Source organism: Triturus cristatus, chromosome 2_2, assembly GCF_964204655.1.
Source record: "Triturus cristatus chromosome 2_2, aTriCri1.1, whole genome shotgun sequence".
Taxonomy (NCBI): domain Eukaryota; kingdom Metazoa; phylum Chordata; class Amphibia; order Caudata; family Salamandridae; genus Triturus; species Triturus cristatus.
Window position 1 is genome coordinate 151,394,459 of NC_140582.1, and position 26,904 is coordinate 151,421,362.

The 26,904-nt window shown below is 45.3% G+C and overlaps 1 protein-coding gene across 4 annotated transcripts in view; it reads left to right on the top strand.

The window, feature by feature from the left end:
* Positions 1-26,904, top strand: part of LOC146861982 (phospholipid-transporting ATPase ABCA1-like) — a 3,104,259-nt gene that overhangs the window by 2,966,267 nt on the left and 111,088 nt on the right. The gene's annotated exons all lie outside the window — the stretch shown is intronic.

Here is a 26,904-nt window from a genome sequence, read left to right on the forward strand (position 1 = left end):
GTGATTGACTCAGGGGAGGGAGCCTGGCTGTCTACTTCCTTTTCCTGGAAGCAGACGCAGGAGAGCAGGAGCTACAAAGACACAGGACACGGCTTCGAGGTAAGATTTCCCTCAATACATTTTTAGCAACACACGCTCACACACTTATTACAACGTCCACGCACCATCCAGTGTTATTTCTGGCGTTTAGCACCTCACAGCTGTCCAGCCCCCCGCACTTCTCAATGGTGGCCGCTGTGCGCCCATGCACAGCGGGCATACCACTCGTGTGCCAAAGGCACATACGTAGTTGCAACGCATGCTATCACCTCGCATTCCATTCCAATGCATACTAACACTAGACCCATTGCAACAGTAGAGAGGGTGTTGCATAGTGGAGACATAAAGATCACTGTTCCCACTTCAGTGAGTGCAACCCAAAAATAACCTTTGCATCACAAGCCCAAGCGTGAACCCTGGAATTCCTTTTTTGAGCCCCGAAAACACACACAAAAATCACATTTGAGACAAATGCACACACCATTTTTCATATTTTACCCCAAAATTCAACCCATTTTTCATATTGTACCCCAAAGTTCGCCAGATTTTTCATATTTTCAAATTCACCCCATTTTTCATAATATATCTCAATATTCACCCTATTTTTCATATTTTACCCCCAAAAAACATACATTTTCAAATTTTTCCCCCAAACCCATACACACCTGAGAAACATAAAATTACCCCCATTACTGACCTCACAATGCGTTTTGATCAAATGCGATGTTAAGGCACCCGTGTTGCGCATGTTAACGATGTACTGCCTGCATTGTAATGGTTGTCTCCCATACCAAAAGCAACCCATAGGCTACGCCGTTTGCATCCGTCTGCCCCTGGACCGCGCTCACCACCAAGGAGCATTGCTCTTGGACAATCCACCGCTACGACAACAGCACCCTCCTCGCCATCAACCCTGGATGCCACCTCGCCTGCCAGGACCAACCTCTGCTCCATGCCAGACATCGTCTTCGCCATCACTGACGGCTGCAGTATCACCCGCAAAGAGCACCCCGACCGTCAAGTAGGAGGCATTGCCATCACCTACGGAGGCACACTCTGACTGACAACACACTCTAATGTGCCAAGGGTGACCATGGACCACGTCAACTCCCAGATCCGGACCAAGCCCAAGAACATCCTCTGTGGCACCCTCATGTGCAGACCCCCCGGGTCATGGCCCCCCATTCTCCAATGCCATTGTAGACCTCATTGCACCCCAGGGTCGCCCATCCACCAACGACATCCAACTTGGTGAACTCAAGTTCCACCTGGGCAACCCCAGTTGTCGTAAATAAAGTATTACGCACTCAGAATTTCTATATGTATCAATATGATCATGCATAAAGCAAGAGGCTGAGTCTGTGGTATCAGGTTCAAAAGGGCTTTATTCCAATAACTCGAGTTATAGGGAGAATAGTTCCATCACCACAAGGGATCAGGACAGGTCTGGGATTTCTCAATAATTCTCAATCTTTATTCACAGAGTACAGTATATATACATTCAATATTATACGTAAGCAGGAGCGCTTCAGGCAGAGCTAGAGAGAATGAGATAAGAGCATGTGGGTGTGTAAGTAGGCATGAAGGTGGGCGTCCATGTGGGCGTCCACTTGATGATCATAGGTGAATGTCATGGGTGGGTAGATGCCTAGAAGGGGTTGCGTGATCAGCTGGAACTTTACTGGAACTTTGCCTTACTTGTGCTCAACTCGAGCATGACGTGTAACTGACGTGGGGAAGGGCTGCTGTGCAATCGGGGAGTCTGGAAGTGAGGCCTTCAGTGTCAGGACGACCAGCACATCTTGTATTATCTGATATCTAAAGTCTGGAGCAGGGACTGATCTGTGACATAGGTTGCCCATCACCAAGAGCCGATGTGGCACCTATTTCTTCATTCACTGCGTAGGCCTTACATGGGGGCTATGGGCTTTTCACTGACGTGAGCTTTGCAATCACACAGAAAGAGACAGAAAGGCTAGGCTCTCTCCTTTGCAGACGGGTGGTGTTTATTCCTCCTTCTCCAGGCAGGAATGTGGTTCAGTAGGAGTAAGCAGATAACCGTGCTCAATACTGTCTCAGCACCTCGGACAGGGCCCCTTTGGCTGAGGCCCAAGTGTGCAAGGCCAAGGATACACAGCTGCAGCTCTCAGAGCGTCTGAGGCCTGAAACCTCTTTTCGGCTCTGGCTGAGCCACAAACATGGGTTTTCATGAAAATGCGGGAAAACATGATGCAAAACGTGTAGGCCTCAGTGCAGATTTGTCGTTTCTCTCGTGGGAGAATGGATGATGGCAGGCCACGTTATAGCATAAGCATCATGATAGACAGGCCATGGAGGGGAAATGCATGGGTTACATGCATGTGTACATAAAGCGTGGGGGGGGCACATAGGGGACACATAGGTCTCACAATTTATATTTCCTCATTCCCTCCTTGTCCCCTAGTGGACCCTTCATGTCACATCTATTCTCATGAGACAGTCAATCTGTTCTTGCAGCATTATTTTTCTATTTTCAATGCTCTGTAAATGGGGATGTGGAACACATGCAGTAGCACACAGACCGCAAACGGCCGGGCCACACTGCAGACATAGACAACAACTGAATATCATTAGTAGTATTAATCCACAGACGGTCAACACTTTCCATCCCCATGCCGATATTATTCCCCAGAGCCAACTGGACCAAGTCCACGTGCCTGGGTCTTGATGTATGCTTTGGGCAATCTTGTGGAGCCTTGTTATTGCTTTGTATACAGACGGTGCGTTATTAGGGATGAAAACGCAACAGCTGGAGCCGATGACCCTACAAGCCCCGCCCCTATCCGCCAGGATGACGTCAAGAACAAGACGATTCTGAAGAACGACCATTCTCATAGCAGACTGTTCCTGGGTCAAGTTCCCCAGGGCTGATGCAGTCTCATTTGCAACTGTTTCTAGAATCCTTGTTAGCCTGCGGATAAGTTTACTATTCTGGACGGGACCTATGAAGAAAAAGAATCCTTTGTTGAAATCTGTATATTGCTCCCAAGCTGTCTCAGTCTGGTCAATGCCGGAGGCATCGAGCCCTCGTCTGTGTCTGATAAGTGCTAGTTGGAGATCTTGATGATAGTTCGATGGGGCCAAGAAAACGGGTGGTAAAAGAAATGATATGTAGCACGTCCCACCCCAGTCTAAGGGCAGTTGCACATAGGCTGTCTGGCCACAAATAAAGTAGGTGTGTCGTGATGCTCTGAAATAGGACTTTCCTTTGTCTTTAAACACTATTATAGTATTACACTCGCTGTGCCCCAAATGTACTGAGCCTTCTTTTCTGACACACAAGTTCCCTTTTACTGGCAGGACTGTAATTGAGGATGGACCTACATTGTATGGGCTTGACATTCAACACTATAAAGTCGAGGGTCGCATTTCCTTGCAGATACTCTTCATTTTCTAGATCTGTACCTTTCCTTTGGGGAAGACCTTCTTCATCTGGAAAACATGCTTCATTCATGACTTTATTCAAGTTACCCCATACCCAGTCGCCCCTACACTCCTTGTCTTGACATTCTTTGGCATCACCGTTGATGGATGTCATTAAGGCAAATCATGCTCCACAAGAACCATTATGGGAGAATGGAAAAGGGAAAAGAGGCAACACTCCCTTCACCTTCTGATACGGGGGAAGTCGGCCACAGACCCAGCAGTCTGTAGCATTGCTAGTCTGATGTGAATGGTGCAGCATCTGAATAAAGGTATTGTTGCGTAAGGCAAGTCGATATGATAGCTCATGGGATGGCAGATCACTAAATGTGTGCTTTATGGTATCATTAGTGGAGGAGTGTAAGAGTGAGGCAATAGGAGGAAAAATAGCATGTAGTAATAAGCTGATACATATTATCGTGATGCACAGAAGAAATAGAAAAATCAAAGTCACTATACATTTACCACGTAATATTTTACAGTATTTGCTTTTCATCTTGCTCTTTTTATCATTATTATTGTCCAAGATCTTATGCAAGCCAGAATACATGTTCAACCGCTTCACCACCTAGTGGACTTAATTGATCAAACGGGTTCTGACTTTTTAGATCTAAGTTTAGCTTTGTACTCCTGCTGAGGAGTCTCCTCTAGTAAAGGGGACTAAAAGTCTGAAAAGTTTGTGTCCTTTTTAAAAGAATCGTTATTCCCGAAGTAGCGTTTACAATGATGAAGATGAACCCATCCTTTCCGTCCTTCGACTTTAACGGCTGTCCTCGTGGTTAATAACACTAACTTCGGCGCCTTCCACCTCGGCTCAAGAGGGCTCGATCTATCAAAGTTCCTTATTAGGACATAATCCCCAGGAGCGACGGAGTGTTCCTTGACCTGGGTGTTGTCAGGGAAGGCGGCAGCAACCTGCGAACGACAAGAGAGTAGTGCAGACATCAAGGAAGCCAGGTAATCTGTCAGCATGTTACTATCAACATCAGTAATCTTTTTAGGCATTGGAGTGCCCCACATATTCGGTGGTCTACCAAAGACCACTTCATAGGGAGATAAGCCTGTTCTAGAATGGGCTACCATTCGCCGGTAAAAAAGGGCAACCGGCAGGGCTACCATCCAATCTACACCTTTGTCTGCGCAAATCTTTGCTAGTTTTATCTTTAAGGTCTGATTGTGTCTTTCTACAAGGCCTGCTGCCTCAGCATGTCGTACACAATGGAATTTCCAGGTATACCCTAACAGAAGGGACACCTGTTTCATGAGTTCAGAGGAGAAAGGCTGACCGTTGTCGGAATATACGACACGCGGTAATCCATAACGTGGGAAAAACTCTCGCACCAATTGTCTGGCGGTAGTTGCAGCAGTATAATCAGGAACTGGATAAGCTTCTGTCCACCTTGTCAGTGAACATACTACTACCAGGACATATTTGTAACCTCTACATCTGTCCATTTGGATATAATCCATCTGGAGGACTTCAAAAGGGTGGTCAGGTGGATGGAATCCACCTTGTTCCATCGGAATGCCTTTACCTGGATTGAATTGGCAACAGATCATACATGTTCTGACCTTTTGTTTCGCTGCTGCACGCAGGTGCTTGTTGAACCATATATTCTGTAAGCTGTCTAGCATTGCTTTCTCTCCTAAGTGTGCAGGACTATGTGCGGTATTTATGATCACTTGTACCATCGAATCAGGAAGAAACCATGTTGTTTTGCCCTTAGTCATCCAACCCTGATCAGTCAGTACCCCTCCTTATTCCGACCATTTTGTTAATTCGTCTAGAGTAGCATGTGTCTGTATGTCTTGTACATCCCTGGAAGGATCCCTGACTGTCATGGCTTTGGTCATTGATGGTATCTGTGAGTTTGTCATGTCTAGTGGGGTCTGAGCTGTCTGTTTAGCAGTTCGGTCTGCCAGATCATTGCCTTGAGAAATGGTATCTGTGGCTTTAGTATGTGCTTTGCATTTTAGGATAGCTATGGCTGTCGGCAAATGTATCGCTTCCAGAAGGGCTTGTATAAGGGGGCCATGCTGTATCTTGGCCCCGTGAGAGGTCAAGAAACCTCTTTCTCTCCACAGTACTCCGAAATCATGAACTACCCCGAATGCGTATTGTGAATCGGTGTAAATGTTTACTCTCAAGTGCTTAGCTCTTATGCATGCTTGTGTCAGAGCGATGAGCTCTGCTGCTTGTGCTGACAGTATGTCTATTCTTTTAGTCTCTATAATTTCAGTAGCAGTGGTCACTGCATATGCTGCCACTAATTCTCCTGCCCCCGTCCTCATGCATGAACCGTCAACATAGAGTGTTAGGTCAGGGTCTGGGAGTGCAACATCTGTCAAGTCTTGTCTTGGTTTAGTCACGGTATGTATCACTTCAACACAGTCATGTGGTGGAACGTTTTCTGTACTAGAGGGCAAAAGAGTAGCAGGATTCAGTATGTTGCATCGTCTGATCTCTATGTGTGGTTGAAACAACGTCAGCTCATAACCTGTCAGTCTCGCTACAGTCAGGTGTTGGGTTTGTGTTCGGTTCAAGAGAACCTCCACTGCGTGCGGTACTTGTACTGTCAAGGGGTGGCCCAGCACTATCGAGTCACTTTGTCTTATGGCTAAGGCTGTTGCTGCAACAGATTTTAGGCACGCAGGCAAAGCCTGTGCTACTGGGTCCAATGTACTAGAAAAATAAGCACAGGGCTTGTGTTTTCCTGCATGATCTTGTGTTAGGACAGATAGTGCTGTTCCATCCCGCTCTGTCACAAAAAGCATAAAAGATTTGTTGTAATCAGGGATCGCTAAAACTGGTGCTTGACATAAAGCTTTTTTTAATTCTTCAAATGCCACAGTGTGTTCTTGTGTCCAAGGGAGGACATTAGTAGAAGCTGCCTCCTGTGTTGTCAACTGTATTAGGGGCTTGGCTATGTAAGCATACTGGGGGATCCACTGCCTGCAATATGAAGTGAGGCCAATGAATGCATGTACTTCCTTTTGTGTCTTGGGCTGTTAAAGGCCAGAAATCAATTGAATACGTTCTGGTGTCAGTCGCCTACCCTCCTTGGATAGCAAGTGCCCAAGGTACGCCACTTGCTGTTCACAGAATTGTAGCTTCGAAGGGGACACTTTGTGCCCCTTGTCAGCCAGGAAGTGTAAAACCGTGAGTGATGCATTTTCACAGTCAGTTTCCGATCTTGCAGTGATGAGAATGTCATCTACATACTGTATCAGTGCTGTAGTGGTAGGCATATGAATACTGTCTAGTTGTCGTTTGAGTGCCTGACTGTAGATGCTAGGACTTTCCGTGAAGCCCTGTGGTGCTCTTGTGAATCTGAAGCTGTGGCCTTTTAAACTGAAACCAAAAAGATATTGGCTGTCTGGATGTATTGGGATACTGAAAAATGCGTTCTTCAGATCGATAACTGTAAAGAACGTAGCCTTCGCATCAATAACAGTCAATAATGAAGAAATGTCCGGGACCACAGGGTACTGTGGCACCACACATTTGTTTAATTCTCGCAGGTCCACAACTAATCTATAGACAGGTGTTGTATTGGGATCAGTTTGTTTAAGAATAGGAAGAACAGGTGAGTTGCATATGTTTGAATCCGTCTCTACCACCACTCCTTGTGCAATGAGTTCATCGATTATTCTCAGTAACCCTACTTCAGCCTCAGGTGGGATTTTGTATTGTCTAATCCGTGGCAGCACTACTCCTTCCTTGAGGGTGACCTGGTGTGGTGTAATGTTCATGAAACCTACGTCAGTCGGGCCTTGTGCCCATAGGTGCTGTGGTACGTTTCGGAGCCTGATGTCAATATCTTTCATTACAAAATGTCCCTTGAAATCACGTAAATACAGTCGCACTCCTTCTGGCGAGCAACAGATAATTGCTCCCAGTTCCTTTAATGTCTTTATACCAAGTAAGTTTTCTGGACATGATTTAGGAAGCAGTAAGTCTGTTGTATGTATTAGTGGACCAACTCCTAAAGAGGCTGGTTCTGAAACCTCATTAATAATAGGCTTTCCTGAAAAGCCCAGGGATATGCTCTGTGAGCCCGAGAGGGGTGCCCCTGGAACCTCGGAATGACTGATGGTAGTTCTACTCGCCCCAGTGTCAATCAAAAACTTTTTATCTTGTCCTAGTAAACGTGCATGTACATAGGGACCCTCTTGGTCCACAGGAACTGGAATAAGGGGCAAGTCGAATTCCCTCTCTGGGCTGTTTCATGAATATGCTTGGTATTCTGGATAGTTAGTTCGAGCGTGCTCATACATTTGTGTTGTGGCGTGGGCTGGTGCAGGTGCATGGACAGGCAGTGGCGGCGGTGGAAACGTATCTGATGTCTGATGTGTGTTATTTTCCTTGGGAGGATAAGGACGTGGCTTTGTTTTACCTATAGCTATATTGTGTTTCAGGACTGCGCATTCATTTACGAAGTGGCCTGGCTTCTTGCAATAATTACAGGTCCCACTAGTTTGTTTCGTGCTATTCTTGTTCGTGTTTGTGTTTGCCGGTGTCGATTGGGCCACCAGCATCTTCATCTTTGTGTCTTTCATGCGTCTCTTTTCCTGGTCGTGTTCTTCTCTAATTCTGTTCTGGTGATATTGCAACATCTGTAACATTTGGGAAGGGCTGTTTGCTTGCCAAGTACTCTCAACCTTCAGTACCCTATACTTTACCTCTGGTAGGGAATTTTCTACTAGTTTGCTCACGAACAGATGGGGATATGAATCGCTACCGGGCTTAAGGCCACTATTGATAGTAAAACATTTCTCAAACCCAGAGTAAAAATCGCTGGTGTCCTCGTCTGGTTTCTGTTTACAGGCTGAAATAGCATCCCAGTCTTCTTTCTTAGTAACTAATAATCTAGGCAAAACTTGTACAAGGAGTTCAGGTAAGTCTTTAGCTCGGGGACCCAGACCAACCCCCGGGCCTCTTTCTTCTTCCTCTGTTTCCAACAGATCCCAGCTAATCTTTTTCTCTCCCACCTCCCAGTCCTTTCCTTTAAGCTTCTCGTAAATACCAGCAGGCAATAGTACTTTTAATAACTTTAGAATGTCAGCATATGTATATTCTCCTAAGCGGAGAATGTCTTTTAGTTCTCGGTGAAAACCCCCCGGGTCTTTATCATGGGAGGGCAACATTTTTTTCATTTCCAGTATCTCTAATTTTGACAAGGGGGTGTAGACATACACACGTTGCAGCGCATTGTTTGCATCCTTTACAGGATGAACCTCTCGTAGGGGGTTCAGCTTGTCGTATAACTGTCCCTTATCCTGTGGTGGAGCGGGAAGCAGGGACCTAGTCACGTATACTATATATTTGTGTCGCTGATCCAGGATGACATTAATCAATTCAGTACCCATGTTCATCCACCTGTCTAGTATTATGTCGTCCAGCAACTTATACAATAGACCAGGACCAGAATATTGACTCTCATACAACGTAATCAAATGTTGGACCATGTAAACACCAGCTATGCGCTGTTCGTTTGGTGGGAGGCTCAAGAACGTCTGTGCTACGATATCATTATTATATGTATCATATTGGGATACCCACAGGGTGGCTGACCGTGCTAATTCATTTTCGGTCGGGGTGAGGGGCTGATCGTTACCTAACCATTTATTCACCGCTTTTTCGGTGATTTGGAATAAACTTTCAAGGGAATATCTTTCTTTTATAGCCGTTCCCTGTTTACGGTGATTGAGGCCCTTGGGCCTCTCGAACCGTCGGGCATGGCCCACATATAGTACTCTGTCTTTGTCCCCTGCTTCGTCATCAGAGGCTGACTCAGCCTTTTCGTCCGGTCCTGCTTTGTGTGAGGCTATTATTGCCTTTCGGATTTTGCTCAACATGTTGTCTGTCTGACCTGATTTATCATGCTGACCGGCATCTATGCGATCACTCCAACCAATATAACAACGGTCTACGTCCCCGTCACCTTCGTCTTTTTCCCTGATCAGACAGTTAATCAGGAAGCGAAGGATATAGTTCTTAATAATTACTTTTCTATTTTGTATGGCTTCTGCTATTCACTCAGGACCTTCCCCTGTTCTTATGAATGTGTACATTTTCTTTAGATGTTTATCCATATCTGGTAATTTTTCCAAATCTGCGACTGCTCGTCTAAGCCTTAGTGAAAACACGAGCATTCTGCCCTTTCCTGGGTCTGGATCATATATACATTCGGAGATGTCTACTTTTACTGTCGGTCCCCCTCCTGATGTTGTCCCGGATCCTCCCTCCCCGCCGTCCTCAAGCTCCTGGAGCTGGGCTTGCGTTGGGGGTGCAGGGAAAGATCCGTCCACGTATGCTGGTGGGGATTCCTCTAGGTAGGTGTTAATAAACTTTTCGGATGCTGTTGGTTTTATTTTTCGGGGTACTTGCGGTGGCACTCTAATGGGTCTTTCTACTGGGGCCACTCTTGCTAGTTCCTCTGAAAGGACGGGATAAATACCAGCAACGACAGTATTTCTTTCTCTTTCAGTCTGCTCTCTTTTTACCCGTTCCCCTTCCCCCTGTAATTTCTTTTCTTTGGCTTTTTCGGACTCCTGTTTACTTCTCTCTGCTTTGTGGAACTCTTTCTCTGTTCTTCTATGTGACTCCTTGCGCCAAAACTCAATGGCATCCTTCTGAGCAGGTCTACATTTTCTCTTCCATAACTCTTCCTCTACCTTCATAATGCATTCCGCATCCCACGTTCCCGTGATAGGCCATCTATACTTTATCTCTAAATCCTTCGTGTAATCCACCCATAGTTCTAAAAACAACACGGCATCTAAACCATGCTTACAGTACATGAAATGTCCAGGTGTGTCTCTAGGCGGAATGTTAACTGGTTCCTCTAGTGCACCTTTTCTGGTACATATCTTACGCAGTTTCGAAAACAACGGCATGTTGGAATGTAACCGAAAACAAAAATCACAATGCCTCAAAAACAAAAATCACAATGAAACAAACTTACATAAAAACCTGACACATTCAAACCTAACTGAACCTGACTAAGACAATAACATTCATACAGTTATATCGGTGCACCTGAATACTTGGATTACTTTAATTCTTTAATACTTGATGCATGCTCTTGAATACTTGAAAACTTGAAAACATACCGGTCTCACAAGTGAGACATGTCTTTACCGTGTTCATTAAATGAACCCGTCTTTATGCAACCCCCATGAAAAACTCACCGGGAAGCAGAACTTGAAGGCCTCAGACACTTGACGCTGCGCAGGGAATGGCGTATCTTTGGTGGATCTCTAGAAACCTCGGACACAGCTCTCTCGCAGGGTGGGCTCTGGGTCGGGACGATCCGCAATCCTCACCGCCTCGTATGGATGCCTGGTCACAGTCCGTCTCCTTCGTTGGCCTGAGGGAGTTGGCGGGAAAACCCGCGACGTGTACACTTGAAGTCCGTCACGGCTGTAGAAGGGGGCAAAACTGGACCTTCATCTCCGGCGCGTGGGGAAAGAGATTTGTCCCTGTTCAGGCGCCATTAATGTCGTAAATAAAGTATTACGCACTCAGAATTTCTATATGTATCAATATGATCATGCATAAAGCAAGAGGCTGAGTCTGTGGTATCGGTTCAAAAGGGCTTTATTCCAATAACTCGAGTTATAGGGAGAATAGTTCCATCACCACAAGGGATCAGGACAGGTCTGGGATTTCTCAATAATTCTCAATCTTTATTCACAGAGTACAGTATATATACATTCAATATTATACGTAAGCAGGAGCGCTTCAGGCAGAGCAAGAGAGAATGAGATAAGAGCATGTGGGTGTGTAAGTAGGCGTGAAGGTGGGCGTCCACTTGATGATCATAGGTGAATGTCATGGGTGGGTGGATGCCTAGAAGGGGTTGCGTGATCAGCTGGAACTTTACTGGAACTTTGCCTTACTTGTGCTCAACTCGAGCATGACGTGTAACTGACGTGGGGAAGGGCTGCTGTGCAATCGGGGAGTCTGGAAGTGAGGCCTTCAGTGTCAGGACGACCAGCACATCTTGTATTATCTGATATCTAAAGTCCGGAGCAGGGACTGATCTGTGACATAGGTTGCCCATCACCAAGAGCCGATGTGGCACCTATTTCTTCATTCACTGCGTAGGCCTTACATGGGGGCTATGGGCTTTTCACTGACGTGAGCTTTGCAATCACACAGAAAGAGACAGAAAGGCTAGGCTCTCTCCTTTGCAGACGGGTGGTGTTTATTCCTCCTTCTCCAGGCAGGAATGTGGTTCAGTAGGAGTAAGCAGATAACCGTGCTCAATACTGTCTCGGCACCTCGGACAGGGCCCCTTTGGCTGAGGCCCAAGTGTGCAAGGCCAAGGATACACAGCTGCAGCTCTCAGAGCGTCTGAGGCCTGAAACCTCTTTTCGGCTCTGGCTGAGCCACAAACATGGGTTTTCATGAAAATGCGGGAAAACATGATGCAAAACGTGTAGGCCTCAGTGCAGATTTGTCGTTTCTCTCATGGGAGACTGGATGATGGCAGGCCACGTTATAGCATAAGCATCATGATAGACAGGCCATGGAGGGGAAATGCATGGGTTACATGCATGTGTACATAAAGCGTGGGGGGGCACATAGGGGACACATAGGTCTCACAATTTATATTTCCTCACAGTGACCAGAGCACCACCCACTCCTGGGAGGGTCACCGACATCAGACGCAAGCAGCAAGTCACCTCAACAGGCCACATAGCAGGGCGCACAGTCGAACACGTCACCTCCGCCATGGGTACTTCAACTACAGCCACAGCTCTTGACTCTCCTGGACCGACCATCATTGGTAACATCACGTCTTCACCTTGCCCACCAGATGCCACCACCATCATCGCACCCCCTCGCACCTGGATCAAGGTCAGTGAAGAACATCTCGTCAACTCTCTCCACACGACACTCCACCAATGCTTCCAAACAATGACACCGCAGCGCAAAACCACCACCGATGGATCTCCAACAGCGCCGACATTCGGGCACCCCTCATGAACAGCACTGCATCAGTACCTTCTGCCTGCCTGATGGCAGGTTTGAGGGTGCGGCAGTGCCACAGGGATAGGCTGGCCCCATGCATTGCTGGAGTTGCGTCATGGTTGTGACACAACTGCAGCAATGTGTGACTTCAGCGCAGGCATATATGTCAGGGTTCCTGACGTAGCTGTCATTACTTGCATCATGGAGCGCTGTTCAGTGATTACAGCGCATCCATGCTGTTGCAAGAAGGGCGTAGTGAGAAGTGTTGCAACGCTTTCTTGTCGCAGCACAGCAACACTTTTCATAACTGGGGCAAAGGTATGCACACTATCTTATTGATTGTGTGCATTCCTGCACTGTAGTTTTATCGCAGGGCAGTGCTGCAACCTTGCTTGCAGCGCTGGCCAGGGCCAAAACCTGCAGCAATATGGGCCCAAGTTTTATCACCACTTTGAAGACCAGCTATTTTCTGGTCTTAAGTAACTGGCTCTAACTGCAGTTAGAGCCAGTTTTTTGGCTCTCCAGGATTTCAAGGAGCCCCTTAATAATATGGAGTAGTGGTGTTTGTGTCCCTTTTTGCACGGGAACGCCGACTGTGCATGTAATTAGCGATAAATATCGCTAACATGCTTTGAGATGAAAAAACGGGCCGCTATTGCCCCAAGAAAGGGACTAAGGCCCATTTGCTACAGCTTGCTAATAGTGAGATAAAAATATCGCCGCTTTACCAGCAAAAAAGTGCCGCTAAAGCGTCGATAGGCCCTTGCTAATATGCACCATTATTCGTACATAACTTTCCCAGAATCCATTGCGAGTCACGCCACCTGTTCTGTGTACTATTCTGAAGGTGTTTTTCCATGACACAAACGGTGTTCCTTCCTCAACACATTTTGTCCTTGGTTCCCAGGCCTTCTCCAGTGGGAAGCACAACAACTATCCTTTCTCGACTCAAACCACACAACTGTAAATTCTTCTCTCCTGGCCTAACGAGTAAAACCATGGCATTATTCTATATAGTGAGGGTGCTTCTTTCACCTGCAATACAAAACGTGTGAAAGAACAAATCCCACAACCCACATGAAATTCAAATTGTTAATTCTAAAGCTAGAGTCTCAGGGACTTGTATTTCAGGCCTATGAAATTCAGCCAACATAAGAAAGCATCTTAGAAGCTTTACGAATTCACACAACATTAAGGCACTTTCAACTAATACATTTACCTACATATGATATTACAAAATGTATATGCACATCTGACACATGTATAATTGTCAGTTGCACAATGTTTTCTTCTAGTTACATTCATTTTCTACTTTAATTCTCAATACTACTTTTCAATAGCCTAGAATACATCACACTTCCATGTTAAAACACTCCACGATTCTAACACTTTGCATTAATACAACAAAAGATTATATGCGGGTGCGCTCTACGCGTGATTATGCTGCAGCCCTTCAAATGAGATAAGATCTCCGCGCTATCAAATGTTAACAATCATATAGAAAATAAACATGCCACACGTGCTAGAATTGGAACCACACAAACTACTATAAACCTGCAAGGACTATTTAACTGAATTTGTAATGAGTTTTTTAGCTCATTTTAACAGAGATTGTTGTCTATCACGCTAATGATCCTGATCAACTTTCCATTTAGCATAACTCAGCCTGATGTTTGAGAATCTGTCATTCACACATTTATTCTAGCCTTCAAATTGCCCTGCCAAATCAGTCTCATGTCAAAAAACATGCCACTGTTGGCCTTTCTACAAATTCCATAATGTCCCACAGGGCAAATTATTACCTTCACCAGATAGAGCCACTGCATAAATCCATCAGGGTGCTCTGAAATGTGCATCTCTTTCACCACCATGAATGTGTCACCAGACAAGCCCAACCCAAGGACTTATGTGCTACCTAGCTGATACACCGGTGAAGCAACTTTTGTACTGCTGTATTCAAGTCAACTCGCTTTTCATATGATGTCCTCACTGTGGCTACATTTAACTTTTATTCATTCAAGAGTTTCCTGTTTTCAATATCAAGATTTCGCAAGCACTGCGACCTCCATACTGAGTTCCAGCTCAGACACTGAAGTAGTATTCCTAGGCAAACTTTTCTGCTTGCAAAGATGCCTTGCTCTACTCCCTCTGCCTAACAAGTCAGACAGAAGCTAGTCATGCACTGGTCGCAGGATAGTCGCGGATGCTGTGTTGACATGGTTTATTAGGTCGAGCCTGGGCAGCGCATAGGCTGCTCAGCTAGGTATGCTGTATTGAGGTTGGGACTTGAAGCTCCGCTCACTCTCCGGCCACATTTTTCATTGGCTTGTTTCATTCTCCATTGTAAACTATGGCTGTTCATGCATCAAGGTAGTCCCTCCATAGTACCGACTTGTCTCATTTTGTAACCTCTCATGGCAACACCCACATTTACGTGTGTTGTTGCTCAGTAGGCTTAATTACAGCCTCCGAGCACTATTTTCTCAAATAGCTTAATTCTGCCTGGTTTTGCAGGCAGAACACGCTCTCTCCTTACGTTTAAAAAAAACTTTATAGCACGCATTTGCAATGCAATAGGTCTCGCATTTTCAAGAGTTTAGGCTATTGGCATTGTAAATGACGGATCACTGACATAATATAGAATGCCAAAATATCGACCTGCCAAAATATCGTGGGCAAAATATAGAATTTTAAAAATATCGAATTCCTATCTACTAACATTAAGTACAAAAGTATCGAATCAAAAATATCGTTGTAAAAAATATAGTTAGTCAAAATATCGAATTTTTTAAATGTCTTAAAAGTAATGTAAAAATAATAAAATAATAAATATAAATAACTAAAACATACTTAAAAATACTTAAATAACCTTAAAAGTAATGAATAAGTAATGTAAGTTAAAAAAACATAAACATACATTTTTATTTCTTAATACATACATATTAACGTAATAATAATACAAAATAAAAATAGCGTAGGATAGTGGGAATGTAAAATATACTATTACCACTCCAGTGAGTGCAACAGTAGGGAAAGCGTCAGATAGCATAGGGGTAAAAATTACTATTCCCACTCCAGAGAGTGCAACAGTAGGGAAACCGTTGGATAGCGTAGGGGTAAAAACTACTGTTCCCACTCCAGAGAGTGCAACAGTAGGGAAAGCGTTGGATAGCGGGAGGGTAAAATTTACTATTCCCACTCCAAAGACTGCAACAGTAGGGAAAGCATTGGATAGCGTAGGAGTAAAAATTACTATTCCCACTCCAAAGAGTACAACAGTAGGAAAAGCGTTGGATAGAGTAGGGGTAAAAATTACTATTTACACTCCAAAGAGTGCAAAAGTAGGGAAAGCATCGGATAGCGTAGGGGTAAAAATTACTATTCCCACTCCAGAGAGTGCAACAGTAGGGAAAGCGTTGGATAGCGAGAGGGTAAACATTACTATTCCCATTCCAGAGAGTGCCTCAGTAGGGAAAGCATTGGATAGCGGGAGGGTAAAAATTACTATTCCCACTCCAGAGAGTGCAACAGTAGGGAAAGCGTTGTGTAGCGAGAGGGTAAAAGTTACTATTCTCACTCCAGTGAGTGCAACAGTAGGGAAAGCATCGGATAGCGAGAGGGTAAACATTACTATTCCCATTCCAGAGAGTGCCTCAGTAGGGAAATCATTGGATAGTGGGAGGGTAAAAATTACTATTCCCACTCCAGAGAGTGCAACAGTAGGGAAAGCGTTGTGTAGCGGGAGGGTAAAATTTACTTTTCCCACTCCAGTGAGTGCAACAGTAGGGAAAGCGTCGGATAGCGTAGGGGTAAAAATTACTGTTCCCACTCCAAAGATTGCAACAGTAGGAAAAGCGTTGGATAGCGTAAGGGTAAAAATTACTATTCCCACTCCACTGAGTGCAACAGTAGGGAAAGTGTTGGATAGCATAGGAGTAAAAATTACTATTCCCACCCCAGGGAGTGCAACAGTAGGGAAAGCGTTGGATAGAGAGAGAGTAAAAATTACTATTCCCACTTCAGAGAGTGCCTCAGTAGGGAAGGCATTGGATAGCAGGAGGGTAAAAATTACTATTCCCACTCCAGAGAGTGCAACAGTAGGAAAAGCGTTGTGTAGCAGGAGGGTAAAATTTACTATTCCCACTCCAGTGAGTGGAACAGTAGGGAAAGTGTTGGATAGCGTAGGAGTAAAAATTACAATTCCCACCCCAAAGAGTACAACAGTAGGGAAAGCGTTGGATAGAGTAGGGGTAAAAATATTACTATTCCCACTCCAAAGAGTGCAACAGTAGGGAAAGCATTGGATAGCGTAGGGGTAAAAAATACTATTCCCACTCCAGTGAGTGCAACAGTAGGGAAAGCGTTGGATAGCGAGAGGGCAAAAATTACTATTCCCACTCCAGAGAGTGCCTCAGTAGGGAAAGCATTGGATAGCGGGAGGGTAAAAATTACTATTCCCACTCCAGTGAGCGCATCAGTAGGGAAAGCGTTGGATAGCGTAGGGGTAAACATTATTATTCCCACTCCTAAGAGTGCAACAGTAGAGAAAGCGTTGGATAGCGTAGGGGTAAAAATTACTATTCCCACTCCAGAGAGTGCAACAGTAGGGAAAGCGTTGGATAGCGTAGGGGTGAACATTTTTATTCCCACTCCAGTGAGTGCATCTTTAGTGAAAATAATAATTTAATATGTTATTAAAAATAAATTAATTATCAATTCAAATAAAAAACGTATTAAAAGTAATTACCAGCTACAAAATATTTAATAATTAATAAATTATAAATACCTATAAATATATATTTTTAATTAATTACCTATTAATAATTAGTTAACACCTGATTAATTGTGAATACCAAAAATTAATAAATAAAAATACCAATTAATTAATAGTAAATTAATTAGCAATACACAAAAATAATTTCAATAATTAATTATTTACAATTAAATTACTTCCCACCATATTCCCCTATAAACCCACAACCCACTACAAATAATAAATTGATACAATTAACATAATTATCAATTAATCAATTAATACAAAATAATTAGCAATTAATACAAATTAATTAGCAATTAATAATCAATTAATAAATTCTTTATCAAAAACAATAAATAAAAATAAATATTTATTTAATTACAATTAAATCACTTCCCACCCTATTCCCCTATAAACTCACAACCCGCTACAGAACTAAAATGCAAAATTAAATTAAAAATAATTACTAATTCCTAAAAATTATTATTTAATTTACTATAATTTAATTACTTCCCACCCTATTCCCCTATAAACCCACAACCCGCTACGGAATTAAATTACGCAAAAATTTAATAACATAAAATTCATTACTTTAAAAAAATTAAACGTACATTACAAAAAATAATATACACTTTTAACACATATACTAACATACAAAACACTTTTAAAAAATCGATATTAATAAAAATTCTATATTTTTTAATGCCTATATTATGTACTTCGATATTACTTACCTGCATTTCGATATTTTTCACAACTATATTATGTCCATTCGATATTATGTCCATTCTATATTCTGTATTCCATTTGGTTTTTTTCGATATTTTGTCGATTTACCGTAAATGACAATGCCTTTTATTTGTTTTAAAAACAACACATAAATAAAAGGCATTGTCATTTGCAATGCCAATAGCTCAAACTCTCATAAATATGAGACCTATTGCATTGCAGATGCTTGTTTTGATCTGGCCAGCTGGTCTTGCCGAAATGCTGTTAGTCTTGTTTATTAGCAGATTGACTAACCGCAGCAATGTTCCAGGCTTGCATGGTGTTAAAATTTCTTTTTGCAGGAGGATATAAGCGACACCACTAAGAACTCTTTCACGCTTGACCTGAAACATTTCTGATTGCCGCCTGATAGCGACACACTAAAAACATAAAACAATATGTTGCTTGATTTCTCACGAGGTCTGTTACACAGAATGACCCAGAGTGCCATTTGTTCACTCATGCAGTCAAGGTTGAGCAGAATATCTGCATGACATAAGCAGGGCCTCTGCAGATGTTTTCCTAGTTTTGGTATTTCTCTCCCACGGTTTGTTTGTTCATTCATATTAGCCACTCTGCTACCAGGAACTACATTTGTAAAGCTGAGCCTTAGCCCATCCATATGGGCTGAGGGCCCCTCCCCCCCTTTTTCTCTGACAAGGAGTCAGTGTCTGTCATTGTTCAGTCTGATAAACACTCTTTTTGTTTGGGTTATCCAGTCAGCGGCTAGACATACGCGAAATGTGCAGGCTCCTGGCTGCCTGAGCTGACATTTATCTGGCTGAGGATTTCACAGCCTTGTGGGAGTGACCTCCTAAGCTTGGCAAAAGTGCCTTGAGGCCCTACCCCTCATGACAAGGGGGCTCATCACTGATGCCTCAGGCCTGGGCGCTTCAGTTTTAATCCCTGATGTGCCCTGGGCAGATTGGTAATCAGTGACATCATGTTACTGTGTGAGGTGTGGTCAGCAGTCTCACTGGCCCCATCCCACTCTGTGACGAGTGAGGGAAGGCATCAGTCCCAACCCCCGGGACCTCCGAGGCTTCCTTTCGGGAGACCTGCAGTGAGTGTTGTGAATGGGTGGGTGTGTGCACTTTTATGATTGCATGGGATAGTGGGTGTGTATGGGTGCATGTGTGGCTTCCCCACCCTCTCCCTGCTAAAATTGCTATCCACCACTGGTGATACTCTCACCTGGTGTATTTGTCTCCTCTGTGATTTTATTTAAATCACTTAAACCGTACTCATTGAGTGATGTCAGGGGGTTCCCAGTATGTAATTTTTATACATAAGTTCAATGCAGAATGAATAATTCTCAAATCCTTCTATGTTGTTCCTGCTCTCTCATTGCCCTGCTATTGCACAACAAGGCTCTCTGTAAATTCTGTTCAGTCACTTGCCAATGGTTTCTACTGAGAAACTGCAAATGACCTTAACTTCTTGGTTACAGTTAATGCCATTTTGCTTGCCCATATTAACCATTAACACACAAGCTGTGCCACTTCTAACAGAGTTATTTAGCCTCAACCTTATGCACTGCTTAATTTGTAAAATTAAGCAAGGGCCCTCATCAGACGTCCACTGCAGCCTGCATCACCCACTGCTCCTGCCTACTCTGCCAATGACAGTACCAACACAACTACTCACTGTCACGCACCTACAAATTTGACAATTCAGATGCTTCCATGCCACCCCACGCTATAACAATGACCTGGTCGGCAGATATCAGTAATTTTTAATGTAGAATTATTAAACAGATGTAGTTGTGCTTGCCTTTAAATTAGACAAACAGCGCAAACAAGTGGCATATTGTTATAGGTGCCAGTTCTGCCTATTACGGACCAGTCCAGATCACCGGAAAACACCGACTCAAATTAGGCACTTCCCATATGCCTAGCAGCTCTAAGCGAGATTCAACAAGTAGCCAGTTTGGTGCCTAGAAGTTTGCATTTCCTTTATATTTCCTGAAGGCCACTGGTGAGTTTGTCATGAGAACACTGTATAAGGATCTAAATGGTTTGGTTTTCTTCATTTATATTCCATTGGTGCTTGTATGCAAAAGACAATAAAAAATCCCTGAATTCAAGGGTAATATAGCATTAGACATTTTCTGCGGTTAGAGGAACATTTCTTGCTCAATCTTTATGTGGCATGAGATCTCATTTTATTTTTAAATGCCCTGCATAAGATTGAGGCACTGTGAAGTCTTCGTGCCAGCCAATTATTGTTCAAAAATCAATATCTTACTAACTAGACCTTGTAGAAAAAAATATGTAACTGTTTAATTGGGATGTCCACCAGTGCTTTAATATCACATAGTCTTTCAATTTAGGCTCTGTATACGAGTGCCTTTGAGAGTGGTGTTCTGTTTCTTGAACCCAATAAAATCCAGTACCCTGAGGATCTGAATTTAATTTGGTGTCATACCTAGCACTGATTACAGGTCTTCCCCTAATAATGGTGAATAACATTCAACTTGTCTTTTTTCTGCCTCAAAGTTTCTTGATATTTAGTGGGTGTTGGAAAGTGGAATATTAGTAGAGATAAGTAGTAACTTAATAAGGCCCCAAACACAATAAAAGACTCAGCCAAGATCTCAATAAATTATTCCCTTGCTCAACCCTTGGAAGCTGGCAATGAGCAGGCAGGTGTAACTTAGGAGACAAGCATGTAAATCATTTAAAAACACCAATATGTTAGATAAGTTCCACACAATACACAATAAAAATCCAAATCCCTTTTATAAAAATACCTTATATTTTTATGAACAAATTGATACTAAGGGGTCGATTCCGATTCCGGACGCAAAACGAACCGACTGACACGGATCCGGACAGAACACCGACCAACACGGACCAGCGCCGCACGACCTGTGCAGTACGATGCAACGCGTGTGAATTCCAACCAACATGTATGGAATACAAGCCGTACGACCGAGCTGTAGGGAAAATAGTGATCCGGCAGGAAAACCGACGCGAATATCACCGACCGACACGAACCCGGAATGAAGCCGACCGACCCGTACCCGCGATGTACGATTTGCGCAGTACGATGCAATGCGTGCAAAACCAGACCGACTCGCACTGAGAACAAGCCGCACGACCGACACGCACAGACAACCTGGCCACAAGCAATAGAGACCGCCGCAAACAACGCGCACAAAACACAGAAGACAGGGAGCGTGAACGAGGTGGAGAAGCCCGCACGAGGCAACAGCAGCGTCCGTGTCCGTCACATGAACGTCTCCTTCATGCCTACAAAACACAAAGGAAAAAAGACAAAAAAAGGGACCAAACAAGCAATGACAAAGCCAATAAATACCAAAAAAAACATGGGACAAAGACACACCCACCCCTCTAACTATATAAAAGACTACAATCACTACCATCATCCCTTGCAAACAGGAGACACAGCCAGCAGCAAACACTGGTACACAGCAACCACAGACACACACCCATCACACAACTCACACACCATCAGCACCTCATACAAAAGCACACACACATACACCCAGCAAAACCAACACCAACCTACCATCACTTGCACCCTCACACACACATCCCTCACCACCACCACCCATCACCATGCCTCCAAAGAAGAATCCAAAGTTCACAGATAGTGAGTTAGAAGTGCTGGTAGACGAGATCATCAGAGTAGAGCCACATTTGTTTGGTACATTGGTCCAAAGGACCCCCATCTCACAGAAAACCAAGATGTGGGCGAGGATTGTGGACAAGGTGAACGCCCAAGCACCAGCAAGGCGCACAAAGGACGACATCCCGAACAGGTGGTATGAAGTGCGCAGGAGGGTCAAGCAACTCATCGAAAAAGATCACGCCCTGAGTCAGTGCACCGGCGGTGGCCCTCCTACCAAACCAGTCTACTTCAGGACCTGGGAGGAGAAGGTGCAGGACATCCTACCACCAGAGAGCGTCCATGGCCTAACAGACATCCCAGAGCCTGGTGAGTACACAAACAACATACCCAAGATTGTGTGGCAAGGGGACAGTTAAACCATGCACCGCAAGCAAAGCTACACTAACCAATAGATAATCAGCCCAAGATGTGTATGCCAGTCAGACAAACACAATACCTGCCATCTCATAGTGACTGGGAACTGTGTCATGACATGCACCAACCTACAAACAAATAGAGCAAGCCAGTGGCACTAAGCCAAATACACCCTGCCAGACAGTTTGACACCACAAACACACCACCTCACAGTGCAGCTGACTGTCAGGAAGGAATAGTGGGGATGCAGGTGAAGTGAGTGTAGACAAAAGCATGATGGGGCCTGTTGTCACATATAATGCTCCCCCTCCTGATTGGCCCATCAAGACCTTCCAGAAACATGCCCACATCACAGGGAGTGGACAATGACTGACAAGATGGCTGACACTGGGTCCTGCTGTGGGGAGCACAAGACCCTGCTAGGGCCTGTGTGCAAATCAGAAGCAGGACACCACTGACTGACATCCTGAAAGACAACTTGCACACCCTACAATGGAAGCACGTTTCATGATGGGAAGGAGGACTGACAGCCCTGACCATACTAATCAGCATGGGGAGACACCCCCCAACACAAACACCACACAACTCACCAGGTACAATACATTGACACACACCTCATTGAAATATCAGCAAAAGAAACCCCATACTGGGTGCTGCTGTGTGAAGCACAGGGGCTTACTTGGGGCTTGTAGCCTAAAAAACACCAGGATTTCACAGTCAGCCATCTTGCCATTGCTGTCACACCCCCTCACAGGGAAGCAGAGTCAAGAGGGAGAAAGTATGGGCATGCTGGGAAGGGGGGTGTAGCCAAGAGTATGATGGTACTCGAAGTCACAGACAACCTACACCCACCCACATGGCCCAGAAAGATCAAACTGAACCATACTCGCCTCACAGGGAGTGGGAAGAGACTGACAAGATGTCTGACACTGGGCTCTGTTGTGGGGAGCACAAGGCCATGCTGGAAAATGGCCAACAACAATATCAAACTCTGTCTGTGGCAAGCTGGGAAAAAGCAGTGTACAGGCAGGCATCTGTTTGAAAAGTAGAAAATGTCATGTTTGTGAACCAACGATGCATGTAGAAACATAAATCACATTGTGTGTCTCATCCAAACACAGGTGGTGCTGGGCACCCAGCACCAAATGATGAGGATACCCAGTCGCAGACTCTGGTGGACACTGAGCTCTCTGGTCTGACTCTCTCACTGTCCTCTTCGGATGACGACGACCAACCTGGCCCCTCCAGTGTGAGCCATCATGCAGCTCCAGCAGCATCAACATCTGCCCCCCCTGTACCCACGCCTCCAGCACCTGGAAACAGACAGGGCACCCCCGCCAACACGGACAGACCAAGTACAATCAACACCCACAGCACAGGGACACAGGACCCCACGGAAGCTACAGCCAACACCACCATCAACACCACCCAAGGGGTCCTAGTGTCACCTGTGTGTCCTGCCGCAGGTCCTGCCTGTGTGGAGAGGGGTGGGAGGCACAGGGCGTGCCTTGCAGAGGGGTCTGGACTGCATGATGACCCCCACCTGGCACGCATCTTAGATGTGTACCAGGATAGCACCGGAGGATTTGGCCAGGTAGTGGGGATCCTCAAGGACATCCAACATGAGCAGGTCACCCACCATGCCCGCATGGAGGCCAAGTGGGATGACATCACTGCGGTGCATCAGGACATACTACAATGCCTCCGCCAGATCAACACCAACCTGTCCACACCCCCCTGTGTGCCCACAACATCTGTCACAACACCATCTGCCAGCGCCACAGGGAGGGAGGAGGACTCTGGTGGAGAGTCCCCTGCACCGCAGAGGCCTGCACATGAGGATCCCCCACCCCAGAAGAAGAGGGGTCGTCCAAAGAAGGACATGTGAGAGGCAGATGTCCCAGCACATCCCCCAGGGCCTCTAAACCTCTTCTGGACAATGTTCTTTGTGCGCAACCTGTTCACCTTGTCCAATCGCACACAACTCACCCACATGACATGGAGGGTTCATGTTGGGCCAATGTATCAGTTGACTGTGGACTTCACTCTGGGCATTTCATCTACCAGCACTTCCAACTCCAATGTGAACTGTGGATTCCCAAACCACTGTACAGCACCCACCATCCTGTGCACTTCCCTCACACATGTTTGTAAATAAACTCACCAGTACACCATACTTGCCTCTGTTGTGATTCCAAATTGTCATGTTCAGGGAGATGTCGATCTGCTACACAACACAGTGCATGCCAAATACTCAACAATGTGACCAACTTAAGGTGAGTCATGGGGATATGACACATGTGAGGGAGACACACCACTATGGCAACACAAAACATACTCACCATGGCTATGTTACTCATCACACACAATGATGTTGACCTGAAACACATTGGCATGCACAGACACAACACCAAGCCCAGTCAGTGGTAACAAGTCCACAGGTGAGGTAAGCAGATGTCACTCAGATGTGGGAAGACAGACAACGCACATAACAAAGCGTAGCACAGGTTCATTACACATCAGCAACACGTTTATTCCACACTAGTTGCACGGTAATTCTATGTAACAGTGGACACACGCTCCCGATGTGTTGGAGAATGGAAGTCCAGGGATGTGTGGTACATCAGTTCATGGGAATTGTCAACTTCCACACTGGTGCTGGCTTCTGGGCAAAGTACCCTGGGAAGGACAGACAAGATAAAGTCAAAAGCACAGAAGAACAGGAGAGAAATGCAATACACATGCACAAAACATGTTGCAAGACACCTACACAAACACTAGTTAGCAGTACTACCCTATTGTGGAGTACACACCACCTGAATGGACACATCACAGCATGCATCCAGTCAAATGGCACACAGACACACTCAGACAGCAACAGAACTCCTGTACATTCACATAACAACCATGGAAACTCACATTCAGGTGAAGAACTTGTTGAAGTGCTGGGAGCGGACGTCACCATCATCTTCATCATCACTGGCATCTTGGCCCAGGCCGGGATCCTCCACAGGTGCCGGACGTTGGTCATCGTCATCATCATCCTGGATGAGAGGCATCTACTTCCGCACCGCCATGTTGTGTAGCATGCAGCAGACAAGGATTATTTTGCACACCTTTGCAGGCTCATATGGGAGGGCCCCTCCGGTCTTGTCCAGGCAGCGAAAGCGGTTTTTCAGGAGGCCGAATGTCCGCTCAATCACCCTCCTACTCCGACCATGTGCCTCATTGTAGCGCAGCTCGGCTGGTGTTACAGGGTTCCTGAGGGGTGTCAGCAACCACGGCATGTTGGGGTATCCGGAGTCACCTACACACACAAAAATGAACAAGTAGCTGAGTTTTGTCGGAGTGCGGAATACAACATTGGCAAACACACCACACCGACAAGCCAGTCATGCTGAGCTGGCATCTGTGAAATCAGCGTTGCAATGCTACTACTCCTCATAATGTAGGCATTGTGCGCAGAACCAGGGAACCATGCACACACATGTGTGATTGACATGTCAGCAACACAGACTACCAGAGCATTGATTGAATGGTAGTGCTTCCTGTTCCGGTATGCCTGCTCATGTTCCTGTGGTGGTATCAGGGCAACATGTGTCTCATCAATAGATCCGATGACGTTCGGCATCATCCCCAGTGTATAAAAGGAATCCTTTATTTCATGAAGTTCAGCTGTTCTTGGGAACTTTATATACAGGTCTAGGAATTGCAACATTCCCTCCAAGACATCGCGTAGCACCCGACTAAACATTGTTTGCGACATCCCACCAGAAGTAGCCACAGTGTATTGGAAGGTACCAGTAGCAAAGAAGTGCAGGGCTGCCATCACCTTCACCTCTGGGGTCAGTGCTGTAGGGTATGTCCAGCCAGGTAGCAGATGTGGCGCCAACTGCTCCGCCAACTCCGCAATCAGTAGCCTGGTGAAGCGGTATCGTCTGATGCAGTCGCGTTCCTGCATGGTTGCAAGGTCTGGGAACGGCCGATGGACAGCTGGTGCCCTGCAGTACAGAGATGCACAAAGGAAGATTGTCAGTTCATCCACCCATGTGGCCATGACCGAGATCAATATCACATGCTAGTTCATGACATTACACAATGTACTGAGGTGTGTGCTGTTGGTCATGGACACATATGTCATCTACAAGACCACCAGCTCACATCTCAATTCCACATGTCCACATGAGTCCCATGTAGTGCAATTGCCAATCATCTGGCTGTGTCACCCAACCTATGTGCTGCTGCAACATTCCAAACATACACCACAGTGACAATTGAGGCCTGATGTCCCCCAGGCATCACAGATCTTTGCCATGCAGAAACCCAGGCTCCCTGTATTGCCACATCAACACAGCAATGGACATGGCGTAGCACGTACACACCACAAGGCAAGCATAAGTCCCACAGGTAGTGGCCACTGTTGTTCCTGCCGGCCCTACATGTACGTCTCTTAGACACACACACCATCAAGGTTGATGCATATACCATATGGATGTGGAGACTGTCACCCATTGGTAACATTTGATCAGACACATCTGAGACACAACATGCACACAGACTGTGGGTGCACATCAGTACTGTGGCTACAGGTCTCACTGTGACGTACATGCCATCACCCCCAGGACTCAGGGTGTATGTGACCTGTCCTAAACATATCCAACCTGACACTGTGTCCGTGACTCATGCCCATTACTGTCCAATTGCACATCACAGTGGTAATGTGCACAACACACAAAGGATTCTGCCCCCATGTACACGTGCACAGCCTGGGAGTGGCTGCACAAAGTGCCAGCAAAAAAAACAGATGTGGCCCCCCAAACACCCAGGGAATGCAGCCTTACATGCCATGGGACAGTGTGTGGCCAATGCTGTAGAGTGGTAGGTG